The 24,960-nt window shown below is 40.2% G+C and overlaps 1 pseudogene; it reads left to right on the forward strand.

Annotated features, from left to right (window-relative positions):
• The window catches only part of LOC103698671, a 56,762-nt pseudogene that overhangs the window by 15,095 nt on the left and 16,707 nt on the right, over positions 1 to 24,960 (forward strand).

The following is a 24,960-nucleotide window of genomic DNA, read 5'->3' on the forward strand; positions in this document are numbered from 1 at the left end:
GGTTTGGATCTTCCTTCAATTGTGCTGAATCGCTGTAATTTTGCAAATTGGGGATAAGATCTAAACTAAACAGAGGAGAAGATGCTGGGAAGAATTTTCCAACACCTTTTAACAAAAAATGCAAGGGGTAAGGGGGGTTGGTTCTGAACTGGGTCGACTCGGTGCAAACTGGACGGTTCCCGCCAAGTTCGAAAGGAACTAGCCGGTTTTGGCCAGTTCCAGCCTTTTTCGGTTGGTTTCGGCCGGTTCGGAACCCGTTCAGGCCGGTTTAGATCCGGAACCAAATTTAATGGAACCGAGTCGGCTCGGTATGGACAGAATCGGGCGGTTCGGTCCGGTTTGGTTCGATTTGGCCAACCTTTCTTAAATGTATATTTGGGGTTTTAATTGTGTTTGATCGGAAAATCATCTAGCTTAGTATCTCTTGCCTAATATTTTTAATAAGGGAATTTTATTTGCTTTGTTTATATTACATGTACTTCTACTCTGCATTATGGTGAAAGATTGTCAGCTAATACTATAATTTTCTAGTCAAAAGCACTACATCATCAACGAAATCTGCAGCAAATGGTAAACATTATGCTTCTCCCTACTATAAGTTAATCATATGAGTTATTTGCCAATGGTTGCTGCAAAGAGCTAAAGCAATGATGGAGATGGGGGTAGTTTGATGGATCTTCCGTGGAAATGTCATAAGAAACTAGATGTGCTGGATGCATGGTATGTTGAACCAGCCCGTACCGGCCGGTTCAGCCCGTACCGGATCAGTCCGATCTTTGATCGGTCTGGTTTTGCAGTGAAAAATGGGGCCGAAATTGAGCGGTATGGGGCCGGTACAAGAGTGAACCGGACGGAATCGGACCGGTTTCGTCTGGTTTGGCCAGTGCGAACCGGCACTGAGTCTTGTGGCATTTAAATGCCTATGGCATTTAATGCCATAGCGGGATGCTACAACTTGCTGTGGCATTGTGGTTGTGGCATTTAATGCCTCGGCGTGCCGCGCGCGCATTGCGCGCTGTTGGCTGGTTCGGTACCGGTCCGGTAGGCGACCGATATGCCTACCGGCATCGGTACGGCATACCTTGGGTAGATGCCAGCTGAAATCATTGGCCAGATCTAAATTCTCTATCACAACCTTTTTCTGTGCCGTCTCTGCATTTCCCTTGTTTTTTCTTGCTCATCTGGTTTGGCTCTCTACTATTTGAGCGTAAACTATTGGATTTGTATACTTCCTTTGATTATGTTCCTACCATTGTCATTATTAGTTTTGCAAATAATCCACTCAATGTATCTTGATAAGTTAAATAATTAGGTGAATTATCATAATTTAAGATTGGAGAAAATGTTGATTAGTGTGTTTAAATAGTTCACCTTTGTACAACAGTAATCAAATGAAATCCAATGGCAGTTTCTTGGAAATCACAGAGACATCAAGGTTTTGGAATGGGGAATGTTGTAATATTATATATATCATGAGAAGGTTCTAAGAAGTTCCTCCAAATATTTGAAAGGTTGACTTGATTGGAATTGAAGTGCTCTTTCCTTGAAGGGTGAAGAATTTAGAGTGATTGTCACATGAAGTGTCGAGTTGGTGAATGTATTGAGTTGGTCATGCTTGCTCGTAGCTGCTTCCTTCTTACAGTGAAGGATGCTTCAACTTTGTCCTTGAGATTTAAGTTAGCATGCCAAAACAGTGCACAGATTGCTTATAGCTGTTGCTAAACATAATGCAGCCAATCTAGAAAGAGATCAGAGATGGGGATAGAGGCTGAGGGGTGGGGATTGGGTTTGACAGCTACCTGTTGTGATTTTTAATCTTGTTCTTGCTCTCTTCCTGACATGTTTCTCGTTAATTGCTTCTCTTAGATCTCTGTTAACCAATCAAAAGATGCACGTTTAGGTGTTTGCTCTGATGGCATATCTGGTTTCAATGACATCCTCTGCTTTTCTTTTTCTCCCTTGACAAATTAAATAATTACTTTAGTGCTTCACTTCTTCTTATTTTGCCTTTTCTTGACTTCTTGTCCAATGTTCTGTTGGATTCTACTATTTTTGTAGCGATTGGTTCACTCTAGTTGGATCTTTTGTTATTGCTGACATGATTTTCTTTTTTACAGGGAATATTGTCTCTTTGCCGGCCTGGATTACTCTTCAAAACATTTTCTTGTGGAGCATAGAGTAAAAAAACTTGCATATATCTGTCTGCAAGCAATCTATCAGAATAGGCGAGTTACACATGTCATGCAGTTTTTGAAATAGCTGCTTGGGCCTTGCAGTAATGAGCACTTTTAATTTTGGTTTCCCATGCCTTTTAATCATTTAGAAGTGAGGTTTGGAGAATCTAAATGTCTGGTACGTCTTTGTCCTTCAAATTTGTACTTTCGAGCTCTGTATTGATAATAATGGAAAATATAATTGGAAAAAAAACAATTTTTTCATCATCCACATCAAAAGGATCTGGTTGGCTTATTATTAAGTTCATTTAAGATTGTCCTTTCAGTGAGGGTAGCTGTCATTGAGTCAAGTCCTGATTGTTTGCTGTTAGGATGATGCATGCACTGGTTCTGTGACACTGAAAACCTCATATGGTGGTTATCGGTCTGCAGGGCCGGCCCGAGCCCTAGGCGACTGGCCTGAGCCCTAGGCGACCGAGGCGGTCGCCTAAGGCCTTGGCCCAAAGAAAGGCCTCCGGGAGGCAAAGAGAAGATAACCACAGAAGGAAGGGAGAAGGCAAAAAGGCACCGACTTGCAATGAAATAAAGAGAGGAGAGGAGAGAAAGAGATTGAGAGAGAGAGAGAGAGGGGGGGAGGGAGGTTCCTTACCTTGTTTTCTGTGTCTGACCGTGACCAAAAGGAAGCAAAGGCCCCATATAAAAACGGGAACAAGAGCTGGCTACGAGTCTTCCCCCTCGATGGAAGGGACGTGGAGAGTTTCCTGGCCTGCAGAGGGGCAATTTGGGAAGTTGGGGACAGTAGTTTTGTTTTGGGCGGAGAGAGAGAGAGAGGAGGGATTTGGTTGGCTTGATACACTTGTCTGAAGCCACTCTTATCTTTCATCCCTTCTCTTTTTTGGTTTTGGTCTTGGTTTTCCTTCCCTCACATTACTCGTGATCCAGCTGGGCCATCAGCAAGAAAGATAGGGGGATTGGAGATGGACTTCTTGGAGGGTGGAGATCCTTTTAATTTTCTCCTCTCTGTTTCTTCTCCCCTCTTGGGTGGTAGAGAGAGAAAAGGAGGGAGGGGGTTGAATGGCTGCTGTGCTGTGATGTTGCAGTTGCTGCTTGGGTACTCACTTGAAGGGGAGATGGTGGGATGGGACTTTTATTAATTAGATGGAGTGAATTTCCCATAATGCCCCTACTTTCTCTTATAGAGAGGTCCCTTTCTGGACAAATTTTTTTCTTTACCTTGACCACGAAATGCCATGGGATAACCTTTTCCTATTCCGCTCTTGCTTGACATGGTAAACAGTATTGCCAAGCATTATCTCAGTTATTTAATCAGTTTCATGGCCTTCTTTTAGAGGAATTACTTTTCCATGCTTCCATTCAAGAATTATATTAAACTGAAGAGGCTTCTTGCCTATCTTTATTAGATTCATGCATCTTTGTTGAAATAGTGTACTTGACAGCTATATATTTCCATATCAATTTTTTAAGTATTTTATACTTATTAAATTTTTTTATTATTTAAAAAAAAGGCCTCATTCACTGACTTCGCCTTAGGCCTCCAAATGCATTGGGCTGCCCCTGTTATCGGATCATCCATCATAATTTTTTTTCTATGAAGTGGGATTTTGAATAGAAAGTAATGCAGGGTGAAGCCTAAGTCAGATTTAAAATTTAGATTAGTATAACTGTATAAGTGTATAACCAACAGTAGGTAAGGATGTTCCATTTGTGTAGGAAATTTGGTCTTGTTAACGACAATGAAGTCCTTGATCTCCTAGCACAACATTCTGCAGTGTCCGGTTGAAAGTTAAGTATTGATATTTCAATAAAAGTACTCAAGCTATCATTATGGATTAGACATTTTGTGAGAGTTTTGTAATGAATTTTGGGATATATATTTTTTTAAATGGCCTTTTCAAGTGAACTGCTAGTGGAGATTTTGATGGTTATTAGAGCTGAATTCATCTTCTATTGACTTAAAAATAGAATTGCTTGTTACTGTTCAACATCTTGCCTTAATATATATAGTGGTGGTCTAGATATATTTACCATGCTATGCCCAAAATATCTACAGAACTACTGTTTTTTTTAACTCTCCATAAAACTGTAAGCAGTCTTGAGTTTTCCATGCATTAATTAATTGTTTCTGCAAACTTTTGATACAATGTTAATTATTTTTGTTGCTAGAGCTATCTATAATGCACATATTTACATGTGAGTCCCTTTTTACGTGGCATCGGTTGCAATTCCTGATCTTATTTTTTTTTTCTCTTTGTGTAGGAGTCATTTGAAAAATCAAATTCTGATGCCATCCAAATACTCTAGCATGCCTGCAATCATCTTGCTAGAAACAGTAGTTTGTTTAACAAATCCCGATCTTCCATGGGTCTGCAAGGTTATTGATTATCTCCTGCAGAGAAAAGTTTTCTCTTTGTTGCGTGGCATGCTCCTAACTGGTGTGGTAAGCATTTTATTTTAAATTATATACCAAATTACATGTTACAAGATGACATCAACTTGATTAGTACACATTATGTACAAAGAAAGAAAATAGCCAAAATTGTGTAGTGCCTTTATTTGTATCCTCATGCTGTGATCTTCCTGATAGAAATGTCTTTGATGCAGCAAAATGTGAAGACTCTAGAGTCCCGTGAAAGTGTATCTTCCTTGGAGCATGTTCTTATCCTAATTGCTTCACATATTTGTCAGCATCCATGTTGTTGTTCAAATGTTGACCCACAATGGAGTTTTTCCTCACAACTTCTTACCATTCCTTTTCTATGGCATCGTCTACCATACTTCAAGGAGGTAAATTTCTTCAGGATATCTATGTAGATGTATATATTAGGACAATGACTTTTAGAATAGGCGCTTCTGTCAGTAGAAATTTCTGGAAGGGAGTCAGAGCCATATAAGTTGGATGATGTGGTAAAGAAATTCTTCATGTTAAAATTTCACCATGTACAACCATGATATGTTGAACCGGCCTGTACCGTACCGGTCCGGATCCAGACCGGTACGGTTTAGCTGTGGAAAACGGTATCAGGCCTGTACCGAGAGAACCCAGCCGGAGCCAGGGAAGAAGAAGAGAAGGAGAGAGCGAGCGAGGGAGGGAGGGAGAAGGAGAAGCCTCCGCCGCGCCCCCGCGGCGAGAGAGCGAGCGAGGGAGGGAGGGAGAAGGACAAGCCTCCACTGCCCGCGGAGGGCCGCGGGGGCGCGGCGGAGGCCGCGGTCGCAGCCGCGTCCCCTGTTTCAAAAGAAATAGGGGATGCGACAACGGAAAAAAATTTGAGGCCGACTTTACTTAAAAAATTTCAATTTTTTTCCACGGTCGCGTCCCCTGCTTCAAAAGAAATAGGGGACGCCGCCGCGGCCTCTGCCGCCCCCCTGCAGGCTCTGCCGCTCCCCCGCAGCCTCCACCGGCCCCCTATGGCCCTCTGCGAGCGGTGGAGGCCTCTCCTTCTCCCTCCCTCCCCCGCACGCTCTCTCTTTCATCTCGTCTTCTCCGGCTTTGGCTCTCGGTACGGGCCCGGTACCGAAATGGTACCGAGAACGAGGAACCGGTTCGATAAGCCACCGGTACGCCGGCGGTACCGGTTCGGAATATCTTGTGTACGACTACATTAAATTGTTCTTGAACTAATCTGAAACCTATTTTATAGCTAATTCTGAAGTAAATTATGAAATTTCCTACAACTGATAAAAAATTAAGATTTGAGCTACACACTTTACATTAATTCCTTCAGAAAAGGAGTTAATGATTTACAAGCAATGATGGACTGTACAAATTCAAGATCCAAATTGTTGAACATGATTTATACTAAAAAAATGATTAAAAACCAAAATTCATGTTTTTTGGTGGTCTCTAAACTAATCATCAAGAAGGTGCTAAAATGGATGATTTTAATAGCGTGATGCTATGTTTTACTATCATTTAATTATCAAAACCTGATGAACTTATCACACATGTTTTAAGATATGTAGATCATGACCCAAAAATGGATTTTCAACTTATGTGTGCTATCATCTATTTTATTACACTAGTGCAATTGATACTGTTCATTTTTGTACTGACTTGATCTATAGTTTAAAAACCACCAAAATGTGCTAATTCTGGTTGCTAGGCATTTTTTGTGTTGTAGCTTATATTCAATGGTTTGGATCTTCAATTTAGATGACATGATTGATTTTAAAATCATTAAGTCCTTCTACAAGGAGTTAATGTAAATTGTATAATCTAAGTCAAAAATTAAAGGTCTAGTTATTGGGTGAGTGTAAATTATGTTGTTAATTGTATGTGTGAAATCTATCAAGTTAGCTACAGTGACTAGGCTTGAGTGGCCATAAAAAAGTTATACCTTCTTTGCATGCCAGTGGTTTATTCACAAGCTGTTACTTTGGTCTTATATTAAGTGTTTCTACTTGGATTAAGCTATTGGTGTTTCAGGTTTTTTCAACCAAGCGACTGGGCAAATATTATATTCATCAGATGGCATCATGTTTGCCTAATCATGTCCGTGTCCTTCCGAATGATGCAGCACTTGAATATCCAGGCTATGCCTGCCTGCTTGGAATACTAGAGGCTGCTGGTGTTGCTTTGTCTGAACGAAACTGTGCTTCTAATACAGTAAGGGGCCTTTAAAAACTTGTGACTGGGTTTTAAGCTGTTTATCATGTGAATTGCTGTTCTTTTGTATATGATCTAGGAAGACTAATTTTGTTGCTTATATTGTCAACCCTTTATTTTATTTTATGTTCATATGAAGGAAACACTAATTTTTCATACGTTTGCTTTACATTCAAGATTAAAGCATGTCCCAAGCTTACTGCCATTTTTCATACATACTAAAAGAACAGTGTATTTCACAAGTAATTGCATCACTATATGCTTTGCTTGTTGAAAAATGAAATATGCAAATTAAAGTGAAGATTGTAGAGAAAGAATAACTCGTATAGTTGAATGAACCTCTCAAATAATTTTTGCCACTAGTTAATTGAACAGAACTTTGAGATAGAGAAAAGGAACTTTCAGTATAGTTCGATGAATTTATCAAATAATTTTAGCCACTAGTTAATTGAAGATAACCATGCCATTGCTGTTAGTGGTCAACTTGGACATTTATGGAAACAATGCTGGTTATCTGTCTTGATCTCTTATAGTGGCCTTAAAGTTGTATTTAGTAGTTGAAATGCATACTTTTGACCAGTCCCCAAAATTACGATTCCATTAGACTTAACTCAATTATGAGTTACATGTTATCTTGATAAAAATGCAGTCATAGCTTGGTCATGACCTATACTGGTTGACTATTGGCAGCTGATAAATGTCATGGCACTTAGACCAAGCACCTGTGGCATACTTATATTCATAACCATTGGTAATGATCATATTTCGTAATTACGAATTATTGCAGATTGTTAGTCAGAAGTTGTAAAATAAATTATTTAATATAGTATTGTTTGTCAATTGTTATTATTATTTATTTGTGTTTATAACCCAGTTCTTTAAATATTATTTGCAATTTTACATGTTTATCATTTCGACAACTTCCAAAACAATTTTCTGGACAATATTCTCCAGGCTCTAGAGTACTTCAAATGCTTGATGTTAGGCACATTTGTAGGAATTATATTACCAGAGTACCCTTCAAATAACAAGTAATTGCATTGTCTTGCTAGTCATTCCAATATTTTTTCCCTTGGTCAAAGTAGAAGTTGATCAACTTTCTTCGGCCAATGAAATGCCTCCTCATCCAACTGATGCAAGAGCTAGATTCTCCATTTCCCTCCATTTGCTTCATTTTATGCCTGCCATCTTGCTTTCTGCCTCATAGCCTAGTGATCTATAGCTTCAAAATTCAAAGCCTTCTTCGTTTGCCTTTGCCATATGTACATCCTTCGGACCCTGACAATACCTTTGTTGTGGTTTAAAACCAGTTGATAATACTGAAGCTCACTGAAGCTCAGCTTCGAGAGGGGTCCTCTGGCTGATAATATGGTTGTGGAGGTCATATCCAAATATGCGGATAGCTAAATCCAACACGTGAGGTCTTTTCTTAAATTCTGTGTTGCACCAGTTGTACCTCTAGTGGTACAAATCCGAGAGCATTTGCCGATGGTCCTAATAAATATCACGCTTTGAATTTAGTTTTTGGAGACATGCATTTTTGGTGGGCTTTTAACTTTGAGTAGTATATGTTACAACCAGATCCCCTTGATGCTTATTACTGCTATAATGAGATTGCTTTCGTTCTATTTTTTCCGCCATTTTTTTTTTGGTTTCTTATTCCGGTGTTTTAACTTGTAAGGTTCTTTTAATGTATCTGTGATGAGTGTTCAGAACCAAGTGACAATGATGTAATCATGGAAGAAGAGTTCAAGGAAACTCTGAATATTGATTTGGAAAGACAAATATGCAGTGCAATGGATTCATGCCTTTTTCAGCATTTGGTATGCTACATCTTTATTAATTGTTTTAGCCAATTACCTTCCATAAGGGTCCATTCCTCTCTATGCATATGTGGATTATTGTCTCTTCCTGGAGCTGAAATTTACATTCTGAACAGGTGTGCTTTGTTTAGAGATACATTACATGCTGATATTTCTGATAGGGATGGGCCATCCAGTGAGGAGGTGGAAGCTATAAGTGCTGTTTGTGCTTTCCTTCATGTTACATTCAGTACACTGCCTCTTGCACTCGTGATGACTGGACTAGCTTACAGAACTGAGCTTGTTCCTGCACTTTGGAATTTCATAAAAGGATGCCGTGAGAATAACAGATGGCCAATATATTCTAAGCTAACAGCACATTTACCTGGAGATACTTCGGGTTGGCTATTGCCTCTGGCTGTTTTCTGCCCAGTATACAAGTAAGGCTGCTTATCTGATCTTGATATTGCTCAAAAACTATTTGTTTGTATGATCTTTTGTATGAATGTGTTGTCATTTCCTTACATCAAAAAATTGGAAGGTTTGCCTGCTAAAAAAGCTTCAATATAGCATTGTAACTGGCACATTACTCTATGATCTATCAGGCATATGCTGATGATTGTCGATAATGAGAAGTTCTATGAGCAGGGGAAACCACTCTCACTGAAAGATACTAGATCTTTAATTGTAATTTTAAAGCAGGTAATTTGTTATTTAAAAACTTCATAATGAATGTTTCTAGAGTATGATGACTGGCTTAATGCAGTGACTAAACTGTAATTAGATTATGGTGCATGTATCTTGTTTTTTATAACTATGTCCATATATAAGTGAAATGCAATTCATTTTGAGGCATGATCTCTTTTGCAGGCCCTATGGCAGCTCCTCTGGACAATACCTATGCATGCCTCTTCATCACAAAAATTTTCAACCAGTCTGTCCTCCGGACATAAGAAGCTGTCTGTGGAAAGTATCAAAAACAGATCCAAGGATGTAATATCTGAACTTCTGAGCCAGGTACATAAAACTGCTGTGGACCTTTTTCCTTTTTTATTTTAATTTATATATTAATGTGTACTTGTAATTGTGGATGGAAGCACCGATGCTTAACAGCTGGTGCCAACTGTACTGTCCTACAGTGTTAGGGTATCATTGCTGCTATGCCCCTATATACCATTTTGCATCAGCACATGGTACAACATCTTAGTTCTACAGTGTTAGAACCAGGAAGTGTGTTGTGTTTGAAATGCTTAAGGGGGCATTTGGTGACCCAAATGAGATCACCGTGGTGTTATAAGATCACCGGTGATCCTCATCCTGGGGTAATATAATCTCTAGTGATTTAAGATGATCTCATTTGGTCTGCCATGTTCTTAGCAATTAAAGATCTTCGGGTATCCACAAGTAATCTATTTGGTATGTCATTGGAATCTAAGATCACTAGCCGTACAATACCAAAAATATCCATGACCATAGTTTGTCGTACTGGCCTGAACCGGGTGGTACGGGACGCACTGTACCGTACTGTACTGGTTTGGTACTGGTATCTGGTACGGATAATGTACTAACACTCGGTATACTGAAAAGACTATGTACTGTACTATGCCAACCAAGGTCCGCCGTACCGGTACCGGTCGGCGTACCGGTGGCCGGCCGGACCGGTACGGTACCGGTCCGGTACGTACCGGCCGGTACCGGTACGGTACGCGGTGGTTTCAAAAACCACAGCGCACGGTGCTGTGGTTCTAAAAAAAAAATCGTACCGGTGGGAACCGGCCGGTTCGCACCAGTACGAGGCCGGTACCGGCCGGTACGGGCTCCGAACCGGCCGGTACGGATAAAAAATCGGAAAATACCGGTTTTTTTGCCGTTCCGGTACCGGTCTAGGACCGGACCGTACCGGCCGGTACGGGCCGGTACGGCATTCCATGGTACCAACAAAGTGCTAGTGTGGTACAAGTTTGGGGTCCGGTACCAAGATGACAAACCTTGCCCATGACATAGGTCAGGTAGATCTCTTAGGTGTGTTTGGTTCATGTCCGGAATTGGAATCGAAATGGATTGGAATGGAAAGTGGAATGGTTATATTCCCCGACGCGTTTGGTTCGTAACCGGAGTCAGATCAAAGTCGTAATAAGATTTGAATGCTAGGTGAGAATCCGGATTGGATTTTGGGGGATTGGGGCATTCAAATAATTTCTCTTAGAATCGGAATGGAAATGGGACTCTCCCTAACTAAACAGCTGGAATGGGAGTCAGTCATTTCCATTCCCATTCTAGAATCTAACTTCCTCCAACCAAACATGCCCTTTATGTATTTTTAATTCTCATGAATTAAGAATGTGAGCAAATATGCTGATTCTTATGGCAGCCCTATCATTTTGTCATAGACTACTTCTAATGGCCCCTACCTCTAGAAAATTAGACTATGTTCTAGTTCTAGATATGATATATCTCTAGTATAATGAAGTGCAAATAACATCTCCATTGACCCCACAAGGTAAACTAAGCTCACCCCACATGGGGTGGGAATAGATAGATCAAAAATACTTTTCTTGACATGGTCGGCGGAATCGTCCCGAACCGTCCGGTTTGGGGCGTCCCGAGCCATACCTGCTGCGGACCGAAACGATTTCGGTAACCAAACCGAGACGCCATCGCCGGAGGGGGAGAAGAAGAAGGAAAAAGAGGAAAAGAGAGAAAGAGGGAGTTTAGGAGCCCGGAGGGTGCCCCTTTTATTTTTGCAGATTTTAAGTTGAAGTCGGCAAACCAATTGCCGACTTCACTTAATTTTTTTAAAAAATATTTTTTTAATTTCACGATATTTAAGTGAAGTTGACAAACGATTTGCCGACTTCACTTGAAAATAGCGAAATTTTTTAGCGTCCGGATCCCTATTTCGAACAAAACAAGGACTAACTACGATTTCCGCCTCCTGTCTGGGCAATGGCCTCCTCCGGCCTCCTTGTCCCTCCCTCTCCCCCTTCTCTCTCTCTGCCTTTTCCTCTCTCCGGTTTGCTCTCTTCTCTGCCTCCTCTACTGTGTTGGTATAGACCCGGCACAGCGCGGGCCCGTATCGACTCGTGTCACTAGGCAATCGGTACGGTGCTCGCATAGCAGACCGTGCTTCTTGACATCAAGTTTGGACATATTGAATTATAGTTAAATCTTTTTAGGGTCAACCATTTGCAGCATGTTCTTATTATTCTATTAAGGCCACCATGACCTGACCCAATAGCCAGTGAATTTATTTTCATGGTCTGGGTCCCTTTCAAGTACAAAATTTCTCAAGGATCTGGGCTGGCCTAGAATCTGCGTGTTGATTCTAATTAATGGATTTGCAGGCTATCCAGTTCCGTTTGATTCTGTTAATTGAGCAATTTGATCACATAGAAGTGGGTAGATTGGGCTTGGATGTAGCTTGGTCCCGAGTAAGCTTGCTTCAGATTTAAGATTCAGACACAATTCTTAGTACGACAGATCTAAGGATTTTAGATTTAGGTTCAAGCTTTTGACTTTCTATTTATGCGGCCATGTTACATTTTGGGCATGATTATTTGTAAATTTAATAATCACTTGGAAGTTGGCACTCAAGCTCCATTTGTGTGTGATTCATGATTTCGGGTGTGGGCCAGGTCTATTCTATGATTTATTTTCATGATTGTATTTTGACTGCTAGACTAACATAAGATTATACTTATGGACTGTCTCTTTGACAGTGTCAATTCAAAACTACAATTAGAGTTTGTAGGAAATAAAATACAGTAGTTGCTTGCCTATATCAAACATTTGCTGTTTCATCATGCTGATATTGCAGATCAGGGATATGAACTTTGCAATGATTGGCTCAAGTTTTGTCTCTCGAAAGCGATGGAGTCATCCCACTTATTTACATCCTGACAGTTATGTCCAGTGCAAGTTTAGAATTGCAAAATAAACCAGTATACCACTACAAATTTAAATATCCTACACAGAAAATAGCTAATTAAAAGAAAGGCTCAAATATGTAGAGGTGCACTGCGTAACTGTTTCCTTCTCTGTTTCACTGTAGTCCATGCGTAACCAAGTATAGCATTTAGGATAGCATGAAATTTTGTGATGAGAACATTGATTCTCTGTCCTATCAAAAAACTTCATCTGAAATTCATTTAGAGTGCAAGAGATTATGCTATAAAGAAAACAAAATTGATCCTAGTACTAAATTATTCTCTGCACCAGATATGAGCATATCTCACAAAAAAAAGGGGATGACGCTTCCATTTCCTCTCCTCTTCTTCGATATCTCCATGGCTAAAAGGGGATGACTTTGCTCTTCCTCGGTCTCTCCTCTTAACCACCGTAGAAAACAATGCTCAGAGGAGAGACTCTTCTATTCCTACTCTCCAGAGTCAAAAATGGGGGCAATCTCTCCTCATCCTCTTCCTCTAAGTTCCTTCTCTTCCGTGGAGAGGATGACACGAAAACCCTAACCAACCTTTCCTTTGTTTGCATAGAGTTATTTGAGAGGATGGAGTTCCTTCTCACGAAAGACGTGTGGCGATTATGAGGGGCATTTTGGTCATCGTCTTGCAGTTCAATATCGTTGCACTAGGGTGATCTTGGATAACTATCCTCAGGGATGGGTTTACCATCACCGGGTTATGTGATGATTTGAGAAATGGGGATAATCTGGAATCACTGCCACGTAGAATCACCGGGGTGCAACCAAACATAGTGATCTCGTTATCTTCACCTAGATCACCCTTGATCCTAGGGTATTCATGTCATACCAAACGCCCCCTAACAAAGTTCGTCGTTTCGGTACTGGACCCTGTACTGGTGCCACACCATCACAATGTTGGTACGGTACGATAAGAAATTTTTTTGGTGTACCGAGTGTCGATACACCATCCATACCGGATACCGATACTGAATTGGTACGGTACGGTATGCTCCGTACCGCTCGATTCGGGACGGTATGGCAAACCATACCCTTTAATATACTATTGTATAATGTCAACATGAGTATACCTTGACTGTAGCTGTATTTTTTTAAACATATATATATATATATATATTGACATCAAAGCAAAGGTAATCATTTTTATACATACAAGGGATTGCGAGTGATCCTGGTGGGCCATGCTTAACATCGTCCAAATCAAGGTTCTAAAGTTAGTATCGTGTTGGTATTGGCTTATGTCAGATTGTTACGTTACTAGTTCATCACATACCAACACACGGTATTAGGCTTTGTCTCGGTACCTTACTAGGATTCCAAAAGTCTCACTTTCTTTTAGTTTTTCCTTTTTTCTTAAGGCTTGTTTTGCTATTGGTGTGAAATTTTTTAGTGTTTTAGTTGCATTTTCAATGGATGGATGTGCAATACTTGAGTGTCGACATTGGTATTGAACTGATTGAGTTCACATGGATTAATAAACTAGCTGTATTGATAACTAAAAATGATAAATAAAGTATAGTATTGTAAAAAGAGAATGTACAATAATTTACTTTATAAATTTAATCTCAAGGAGGATGTCTATGTCCTCGTAGATGTTCGAGTTTTGTTCATAGTCCTTACTTGGTATCTTGTTACCAACCAAGAAATTTTCCCCATCCTTGGTGGTCATAAGATGCTTGATGGTAACCCGATGAAGCTTTCGATACTATGGTTATGTATGTGGTAGTCATAGGAGACTGACCCTCCCTGCTAGGAGGTAGCACCGTACTCTATCCCCTGTCTATACCTATATCGTAGGAGGGACAATGTGCACATTCGGATCCCCTCAAATGAGTAGAGGAATGCTTAACGATCATACATGGATGGAGCAGACAGTCCACTCTATCTGATCCAATAGAAGGTCCACCTCCTGCATAAGATGAGATGTGTCATGCATTGTAGCTATCCGATGCACATGCAGATCTATACAAAGGTCCATTCTCCCATTCGGCATAACAACTCTCATGTATTCTTATTCGGCTACTTATCTCCTTTCACCGCCTGCCTAATTTTTGCCATCAGCTTGGCTTCTAATATTCCAGGTACTATAATCCTCCTAAGCCTGAACATAGCTTATCTCAACCAGCTCTCCAATTTCTATATATCTACCCCCATAATTCTGATTGAGTGTGACATGAGTTGCAATATCCTTGGATCCTCTCCTTCTGTATGATATCTCCTTGTCATGTCTCGATTTTGTTCAGATTGTGAAGATCTGATCCCATGTGGTGTATGAACTCTGCCTAGCCGGTGGATGGACTGAACCGTGGAGAATAACTGCCACCATCTCCAGACCATCTATCCTGACCTCTAGACTCATCACGAGAATTGCCATTATTGTCATCGCTGATATTGTGAGATGATATAGGCAAGCTGGGATGCGATGGCTTCGATGTCTTATTCTCATCTTCCTAGTTGAAATGTCATCAGCTACCTCAATGGATCGATAACTGGTGCTTTCCCTTTGGACTTGCTGTACATACTGTCCTTGCTGCCCCTAGAGGGTTGTCTACTGCCCTGGGTTGCTGATAGTGTTTGCAGTGGGGCATCCTGGTTGGCTTGTCTACTTGTCCATACAAACCCCAGTTCGGCTGGTACAATGCATGTTGCAACTGGAATAGAAGTACCTTGACTATAACAAGCTAAATCACTTGACAAGCAAGAGGTTGCACAACTTGATTTTCGTGCACTATAATATAAGGTTGTGATAGAGGTAGAATCAAGTCAAGGAGAACAGATAAGAAGACCTCTTTGCTGATGATTTTGTTTGTAATGATGATGATCCTATGATTCGATGGGTTGTAGATCAGCAGGCTCGAGATGAGCCTGTGCTAGATGAGATAGGGGATCCTCCATGACTAGATATAACCATCGTGAGGAGGTGTGTGCGCATGAGATGGACAGATTCACAGAGAAGAATATTTCACTCACCATGAGTGAGACTAAAAAGGAGACCTGATAGGAGTTAGAGAACTCATTGGCAATCCGATTGGCAGATGTTTGGGTCATGCCACAGTGCACGGGCCTGTAGGGCTAGTCATGGTAGTAGGCAGTGCAAATCCAAGGGGAACCATCAGTTAAGGTAGCTAATGATATACCAGTTCAGGAAGATGACAGCGAGACACTAGAGCTACCATATCTTGGCTTGCTTAGTTCATCTCATGATACTAGCGTCGATGATAATGATATCTCTAGTGATGGGTCTGAAGTGGTGGTGGTTATTCTTGGGGGCTTAGTTTGTTCATCGGTGAGGCGGAGTTCACCCATGCCATATAGAATCGGCTTCACAGGGCTGGAACAAAGTCTGGATATGATAGGAAGATGCTGCTCACAAAAGGAGAGGTTTTTGTGTGCAGCATTATGAAGGTGATGTTCAGAATTAGAACTGTACTTTGTCATTGTAAACAATGAATACGGAGAACAAAGAGAAGAGGAGCTACTGCCTGGTGGGAAAGAAAAACGTGTTACTAATGATAATGTTATTCAGTTCATTCATCTTATTTCAAATCATAGATTGAATTATCAGGTAAGATCATCTATTGCAAGTTTCTTTTCTGCAGCTGTATCTCAAAGGCTTATATGTTTACTTTTTGTTTCTTTCGTGTGTGCAGCTTTGCCATCAAAGTTCACATTGTTTACGAGGGTTTGAACAGCTTATTCAGAAAGAATGGATTGGAATGTTCAATGAACATGAAATTCAGGTAAAGTCATTTGCGGACACCTATATAGCAGATCTATGAGTGACAGATGCTCGTCTATTCTTAACATCTCAAGGATTCAGATTATTGATCCGAAATTGATAGGATAAACTTATAGCTGGCTTGTCTGCGAGGACAACAACAAAACTTCTAGCTATAATACTGCTGTTATTTTGATTGGCCCATATTATGGCTCCATTTAGAGTTCAATTTATTAAATAGCATCTTTTGATAGTTCAACAGATCACACTGTTCCTCTAGTCCTTATTCATGTCACACTTTTAGAAATGAGAGTTGAGTCTTGCCCATATATTACATGTGATTTCCATCTGAACTATAATATGCTTTTTAGTGTCATTTCAGTAGAATTCCTGATAAAAATTATTCTAATAACCTCCTTTCACAGATTCTCAAAGAAATTATTTTCTAAGTCTAAGATCTGATGCTATTATGATGATAGTATTTTAAATTTGTAGGTGGTGGAAAGATGATAGTAATGATAATTTAGTTGTTCTCATTGGCTATTTGATATGCAGTGTATTCTCTTTCTCTATTAATTTGCTAGTTTTTTTTCCAATTTTGCCTTTCTTGGTTAGCTCCTGTGCTGGTCCCATAGAACTTACTAAATCAGTTTAGTCCATTAATTTGATTATTTATGTCTTAGATTTATCAGTTATAGAAACATAAGAAACCTATTTTTCTTTGAATGGTTTTTAAAGTGAAATTTCCTTTTGTTCTCTTTGTTTCTTAAACCTTTAATGTTTAGTTTTTCTGTTGTCAATGTCCTAATGAAGGGTTTATATAGTCTACAAATTCATATGCTTGTAGGATTAAGAAGCATGAGCAATTTAGCAACTATTTGGTAAATCTTATTCTCAGTGCAAGTAAATAAAATAACATATAGAAATTTAATCAAGAGATTAAGTGAATAAGTTTTAGTGGTCTGGAAATTGTTTTGTTATTTAGTAACTAATTTCTGTTATAATCTACAGTTTGAATAATCATGGAGACTTGCTCCTTAGTTGCATGAACACAAACTGCATAACCAATATAACAGGTCTCCCAAGCTGTCAACTGGTCTTTTGGCTTCATGGTTGGCTTGCCTCTTTTCCAAAGTTACATTGACCAGTTTATTGGCACTGACTCGTAGAGGAGTCCTGTTAAGTTCTAAGCTGGTTGCAAAACATTCTCAAAGATGGATGGTTTATATCATGACTCGTAGAGCTGTTCCTCTTGGGTTGGACAAAAATCCGTCGGTTAAGCTTGCTCTCTAGTTATTGTTAATTGGGGAACTCTTTATCCTTATGAGCCACTTCTTAAGAGTATCTGTCCACAATACAGGTTTGTTAGAGATCTCTGTAAATTCTAAGGAATCTAATGTATATTCTTGTCTGGCTTATATTTTTGTTTCTATTAATCAATAACTAAAATGTTTTGATCTTAAAGATTCGGCTGACCCATCTAACAATCCATTCTTAAAATCAACTGGTGCATGTCTATTTTTGCTAATTACTTTCAAGATTTCACAGTGCACCATATCATTAATACTTAAGTAAACGAATATCCAAAAAAAATTATATATTTATCATAATTAAATAAACAATTTGAGTTTTAGATGATTAACTAAATTGAGTGGAATCAACCATGCTGATTAACAGATATGTAGAGACAAACAAGGTTTTTATTTGCAGAGATGATTAAATCTTCAAATTAATGCATACAAATCAAAGCAACATAGCAAGCGGTCATGCTAGTAATAGAATCACAATAGTTTTTCTGGATTCTCACAACACCAGATCAAGTGATGGAAGAAAAGTATCCTCTTCTCTATTGTTTTGGATGATAAGAGTGCTGGTAAAGTACAATAATATTAAACCTAACTCATGTAAGATTGGCATAACCATGGTCTGCCGTACCGGTCGGTACGGGCCGGTACCGGCCGGTACATACTGGTACCGAATCCTACCGGTACGGTACATCTACATATTTCGGTACCGAACCGTACCGGCCCGTACCGACCGGTACCGATGCGTACCAGCCCGTACCGACCGGTACCGACCCATATCGACTCGGTATCGGCCCGTACCGAACCGGTCCGTACCGGCTCCAATTTTTTTTTGGCTTTTAGCCCCATCGGTACAGTATCGGTTCGGCTCGGTTTGGTCCGGTACCATACCGGTACCGATGCCCATCGGTACGTCGGTACAGTCGGTACCGCATACCTTGGGCATAACTGTTGGACCATCTTGAGTACTCTTGACTTTATATAATCACCTTGAGACGGCCAAACAAATGAATCCCATTGAAAGCCACTATTGAACAACCAAGAAATGGCCTCTGGAGAAGATGCTCGGGACTGAGTTTCCAACTAAAATCTGCCATGAGATACAGTTACTTCCACTTGGACTTCAATCCTACTTTCATCTTTTTGGGTCATCCACTTGTAAGTTTTTGACAATTTTTAAGCAACAGCTGAACTTAATAGTGTAACAGCCATTCCTGTTATTATATCCGTTATATAACAGGAATAATGGCTGTTTACTTTTCCACTATTCAAGGTTTCGCCAGATTATTTCTTTAAGAAAAAAATTGAAATGTCCATAACAGCTCAAGAAAATATATTTTATAATACAAGTAGCCCCTTCCTAAAAAAAAAGAGAGAAGAAAAAACCCGATCTGAGGGAAAAAATGATTGTGGAATAGTCACTTGAGCAAATAACACTGTTGTTTTCCCATTGTTGTCCATAATTTTCTCATTATCACAGTGACTAGTTCTGTTATAACAGTAAGCATTTCAAAGGGTTTCCATCATCTGAACTTCGCTACTATTAGAACCTTACTTTTTGTTCAACTCATTATCTCAAAGAATTGCAAATTGAGGTTTATGCCAATGGTCACAGTGTTTGATTTAAAAACCACAGGTTCTTAGTTTGATTCATGGGTGGTACATCCCTGAGGATTTGAGCCTAATTATAGTGTCAGTAGGTCACCCTCCCTCTCTCTATCAGAAAAAGAAAAATCTCATGGAATACACCATTTATTTTACAATATGCTAAAATTGATATACTATCTTGCCCCACTTGAAATGCCATGATTTCTTTGTTGATTCAGGTGCTACATGGTAGCCATAGTTAGGATATGGACAAATTCACTTTTAAAGGCACAAGTTTTATTCTTACTTGCTTACCGATTTTAAAGAAGCTTAAATTATGTAGACTGAAAAACTTTAAGAGAGAATAAAGGGTCAAAGATTCATGTAGATGAAACAGTAAAGTTTTCAGCAAAATGTGGGACAAGTTTGAAAATATCATTCATTTGCAAAAATCATCAAACTAGAAAGGGATTCTTCCAGTGAGTCGTGATAAATTCAAGGACAGAACTGCGTATGAAACTTGGGGATAATCTGAGAGTTTGGTGGAAAGCCAGAAATGTTTATCACTTTGCAAGGGCATGACAAAGTTACTTAATGTGAAAAATCTGATGGCCCTGTTTTGCTTTGTTGTCTTCTCTTTGTCTGATAAGAAAATCAATTTTCCCAATTAAAAAGCAAGAAAAAGAGGTATGTTAAAAAGTTCACATGTAATATTTTGGGCGGGAAATTACTTTTCCATCCCTCTAAAGACCCTACTGTAACAGGAGGTCCCTGTTGACCCAAAAAAACTTCTGGTCCACCGCTTCATGGATCTTTAATTTCCGGTCCCTAAGTTACTGTTTCCTTTAAAATATAGTACCCAAAGTGCCCCCAGGTTACTTAAGTACCCCCATGTTACTGGAAGCGGAAAAAAAATATCTCGCGTTCTGTTTTCTAACCGGAAGACACTCTGTTTTTCTCTACCGAAGATGCTCCCAAGTAAAAATCCCACTTGCAGCCCTTAAGCGTAGATGCCCCTGGTGATCCCACGGAAGATATTTACCGAAGATGGCTTTGGAGGAATATTTTGAAACGGAAAAAAAGGTGAAAAAATAGCCCGCAACAGGGTACGCGTTTTGTCTCCGTTCTTCTCTATTTTGTCTTTGCCAATGGAGATTGTTTGGTCTGGGAAGAGACAGGCATCCATTAGGATGGATGCTAGATGGATAGGGAGAGAGCATGTCGAGCCTTTGTGTTGACCTAAAAACGTTGAGACTCTCTCTTACTCTTTACCTGTTCCCTGTTTGACAGAACGGTGATAGTCCCTCTTTCTCTGTGTAGTGAGACTCTGCTCCACTATATTCCTAAGTCTGTTTGCAATTCGGAATTATCTGTTCATTGCCTCCTTTTTTCATTGTCATGGCTTCGGAAGACACTGCTAGCTCTGTTTTTATGGCCATTTGTTGTTATGGTAGCGAAGCTGTGATTATTTCCATCTCAAAGGACACAATTCTTGATCAAATTTTTAAGGAAATAGTTGAAAGGTGGAAACATTTATTTTCTACAATGATAGAAGTTAAGTTTTATATTCCAAACAAGTCTAGAATGCTTGTTACGCTCATGAGCGATAAGGATGTTCGTAACATGCATCAAATACACGTCAACTTAAATGCCAAGGTGGTCGAGATGGTTGTTACTCATTCTCCAACCTTGATCGAAGGTGCTGCTGTGGTAATTGAGAGGTATTCCGTTTTTAAAATTTTAGTTTGTACAACGGACTTTAGTAAGTTTGCTAAAATAATGTTTATCCTATTGTATGGAAAGTGGCTCATCCCATTGTGCTGAAATTAGTTTGAGAGGGAAAATTTTTTCGAAGGGTAGCTCAAGTAATTTTGGTCAAGTTGTTGAAGAAACAAGAGCCGCAATTGAAGAGGAAGCAAGTCAAAAAAATTCGTTGGATGATTGGAAAAATAGTATAGAGGGTGTTGGTCAAGAGTTCATGAATGTGGAAACTCTACGTGACACCATTCGCAACTGTTGCATTGCAAATTGCAGGAATTTTGTCTTCGTGAAGAACGATCGTGATCGAGTTACTGTAGAATGTGTTTATGAAGGTTGCGAATGGCGTATCCATGCTTCTCGCCTTGGGAATGGTGAAAAGTTTGCAATTAAAAAAATGCACTGTAACCACACATGTGGAGGACGGTTGCAAGTGCGGTCTTATCCAAAGGCTTCAAAACGTTGGGTTTCGAAAATTATTAAAGATCAACTTCAAGATATGCCGTTATATAAGCCAATTGATATTGTAAAAGATATTCGTCGACAATATGGTGTTGAATTGCCGTATCATCAAGCTTGGCGTGGTAAGGAGGTGGCTATGATGGATCTTTATGGTAATAGCCGGCTATCTTATGAACGGATTCGCTGGTATTGCGATGCCATTCTTCAGACCAACCCCGACAGCATTGCAAAGTATGAAACAATTGAAGGTCGATTCAGACGTCTATTCATTTGTTTTCATGCTTCACTAATGGGTTTCATAAAAGGATGTCGTCCTCTGATTTTTATGGATGGCACATTTATAAAGCATAAGGATGGAGGTGTACTGCTTGGAGCCACTTCCAAAGTGGAAATGATGATTTGTTTCCTATAGCTTATAGTGTTGTAGATACAGAAAGTGATGAAAATTGGGAATGGTTTTGCCGGTTTCTGAAATAAGCTATTCATAGTTGTAGTGAGTATCGTGGTCAACAGTTCACATTTATGACGGATAGACATCAGAGCATTATTAAATCCGTGCCAAAGTACTTTCCTGATTCTTACCACTCATATTGTATACGTCATGTGAAAGAAAACTTCAAGAATCAGGTTTGCATCGTCATATTATGAATAATTTAAACTACAAAGTATCTAAGTAATATAGCATGTGGTATATCTGATTTTAATTATCAATGCAGGTCCTTGTCCATTATCGTGCAGTTGAGAGAAAGAGGCTCATTGATTTACTAAATGCTGCTGCCTATACACTAAGGCTTAGTGTATTCCGAAAGCTAATTGCAAAGCTTACATCAGAAGCCCCTGGTGCTACCATCTTTCTCCTACATGCAAAGCCGGAGCATTGGGCGAATGCTGTATTTCCAGGTCCACGCTGGGGTATCATGACATCGAATGTGGCAGAGTCTTTTAATAGTTGGGTCATGGAGGCTCGTCATCTCCCTGTGCCTCAGATGGTTGACCATATAAGGATCCAAATAATGCAGATGATGCATGAACGGCGTAATCGAGGATATAACATTCAATCTGTCCGGATGCTGAGAATGTGTTGCATAAAAATGCTGAAGATGGTCGGAAATTAGCTGTATTTACGTCCAACATAATGATATATGACGTAAAGGATACGAACTACTCATGCAAAGTTGACCTGCAGATGTGTAGCTGCTCTTGTGGCGAGTGGCGAATCTTCCGCATGCCATGTAAGCATGCTTGTGCATGCATCGAGAAGGCCGGCAGATCACTATACCAATTCACTGACAATTGCTTCCAAGCTGAATTGTATAGAGCAACATATGCCGAAGCAATTAGTCCAATTCCTGATATGGAGAAGCCCCAAAGTGCCTCTGAAGAGATTCACATTCTACCCCCTATCAGAAAGACACGTCCTGGCAGGCCTAAAAAGAAGACAGGCCTAAAAAGAAGAGAAGACCTTCACAAGTAGAGTCGGTATGTGAAATGAGATGTGGACGATGCGGGAAGGTTGGGCACAATAGGAGTTGTAATGAGGTCATCAACTAAAGAATATGGAGATTATGAAGAATGTATCGAGATACCTGCAATGTATTTTCATGTTAGTCACAGCATATTAAGTGGGAAATCTTGTATTGATGTTAATGAAGTGCAAACTGAATTGTATATGTTGATTTTTTGTTAGATTTTGATTTTTGTACTTCAAACCAGAATGCAGTTAAAAAATTGTTACAAACACGTAATGATACACAGTTAATCAACAGTTGGCACAGCATTCCACATCAGCTCTGACAATTATAATAGTTGAATTTGGCGTGGACAAATATATATTGACACCTAAAATCCCGTTTCGTGGCTTTCCTTTGACTTTGCCTAACTGTGGAATTATCTGAGACTCTTAACGAGTCGACTCCGAAACTATTGGAGTCGACTCGAGCTGTCTAGATGTCGACTTGGTAGGAAAAGAGGTCGACACTTAGGCTTGGCTGAGCTAAGGGCTTCTCTCTGTCTTTGTTCTGTCCCACTTAACGGGGCGACTCGCCTTTCACCGGGGTCGACTCGAACTGCCCAGAGGTCGACACTTAGCCTTCGCAGATTTCCGCAGCTCTCTGTCTTTGCTCTGCGCCACGTAAGGGGTCGACTCGCCTTTCACTGGGGTCGACTTGCCTTTCACTGGGGTCGACTCGCACTGTACAGAGGTCGACTCAAAACTCGGTGAGGTCGACACTTAGGCTTCGCTTATTTCGGCTGCTCTCTTTCTTTGCTCTGTGCCACCTAAGAAGTCGACTCGCCTTTCACCGGAGTCGACTCCCACTGCACGGAGGTCGACTCAAAACACCGTGAGCATGACACTTAGGCTTCGCAGATTTCGGCTGCCCTCTGTCTTTGCTCTTTGCCACTTTAGGGGTCGACTCGCCTTGAAATGGGGTCGACTCAAAATGTGGCAGTTCGACCCAACTCATAATGGGAGCACAGTTAACTTGTCTGGGAACACAGTTAACTTGTCTGTGAACACAGTTAAGTAGGTGTCGGGGAACACAGTTAACTTGTTGGGTAACACAGTTAAGTTGTTTGGGAACACAGTTAAGTAGGTGTCTGGGAATACAGTTAACCTATCGGAGAACACAGTTAACCTATCGGAGAACACAGTTAAGTTGTCTGGGAACACAGTTAACTTGTCTGGGAACACAATTATGGAGTTTCTGGGAACACAATTAACTTATCTGGGAACACAGTTACCTTGTCTGGGAACACAGTTATGGAGTTTCTGGGAACACAGTTAACTTGTCTGGGAACACAGTTATGGAGTTTCTGGAAACACAGTTATCTTGTCTGGGAACACAGTTATGGAGTTTCTGGGAACACAGTTAATTTGTCTAGGAACATAGTTATGGAGTTTCTGGGAACACAGTTAACTTGTCTGGAAACACAGTTAACTTGTCTGGGAACACAGTTATGGAGTTTCTGCGAACACAGTTAACTTGTCTGGGAACACAGTTACCTTGTCTGGAAACACAGTTATGGAGTTTCTGGGAACACAGTTAATTTGTCTGGGAACACAGTTATGGAGTTTCTGGGAACACAGTTAAATTGTCTAAGAACACAGTTAAATTGTCTAGGAACACAGTTAAATTGTCTGGGAACACAGTTAACTTGCTGTCTGGTAACACAGTTAACTTGTCCGAAACACACTTAACTTGTCTGGGAAGGCTGTCCCGAAACCAGAGAAACCAAAGGGTCGACCCCAGTAAGTCGAGTCGACCTCGGCACCGATTGAGTTGACCCCAATGATATATGGAGTCGACCCCATAACTCTCTCAGAGTATTTCAGAGAGCACCTGCGTACCCATCAAGAGGGAGTCGACCTCCCATCAAGAGGGAGTCGACTCCATTTCCTAGGAGTCGACTCGGGGAGTTATTCGAGTCGACCCGTAACTCGAATAACGAAATAAAACCCCGAGTCAATTGACTCCCTCTTCCCTTCTATTTTCGTGGAGTCGACCTAATTTCTTCCTTTCCCGTGCTCCTTGCGTCTTTTCGTTCCGATTCCTTGCTTCCCTCCTCTCTATCTATCATCCATTCGTCGCC

This window comes from Phoenix dactylifera, unplaced genomic scaffold, assembly GCF_009389715.1.
Source record: "Phoenix dactylifera cultivar Barhee BC4 unplaced genomic scaffold, palm_55x_up_171113_PBpolish2nd_filt_p 001027F, whole genome shotgun sequence".
NCBI classification, from domain to species: domain Eukaryota; kingdom Viridiplantae; phylum Streptophyta; class Magnoliopsida; order Arecales; family Arecaceae; genus Phoenix; species Phoenix dactylifera.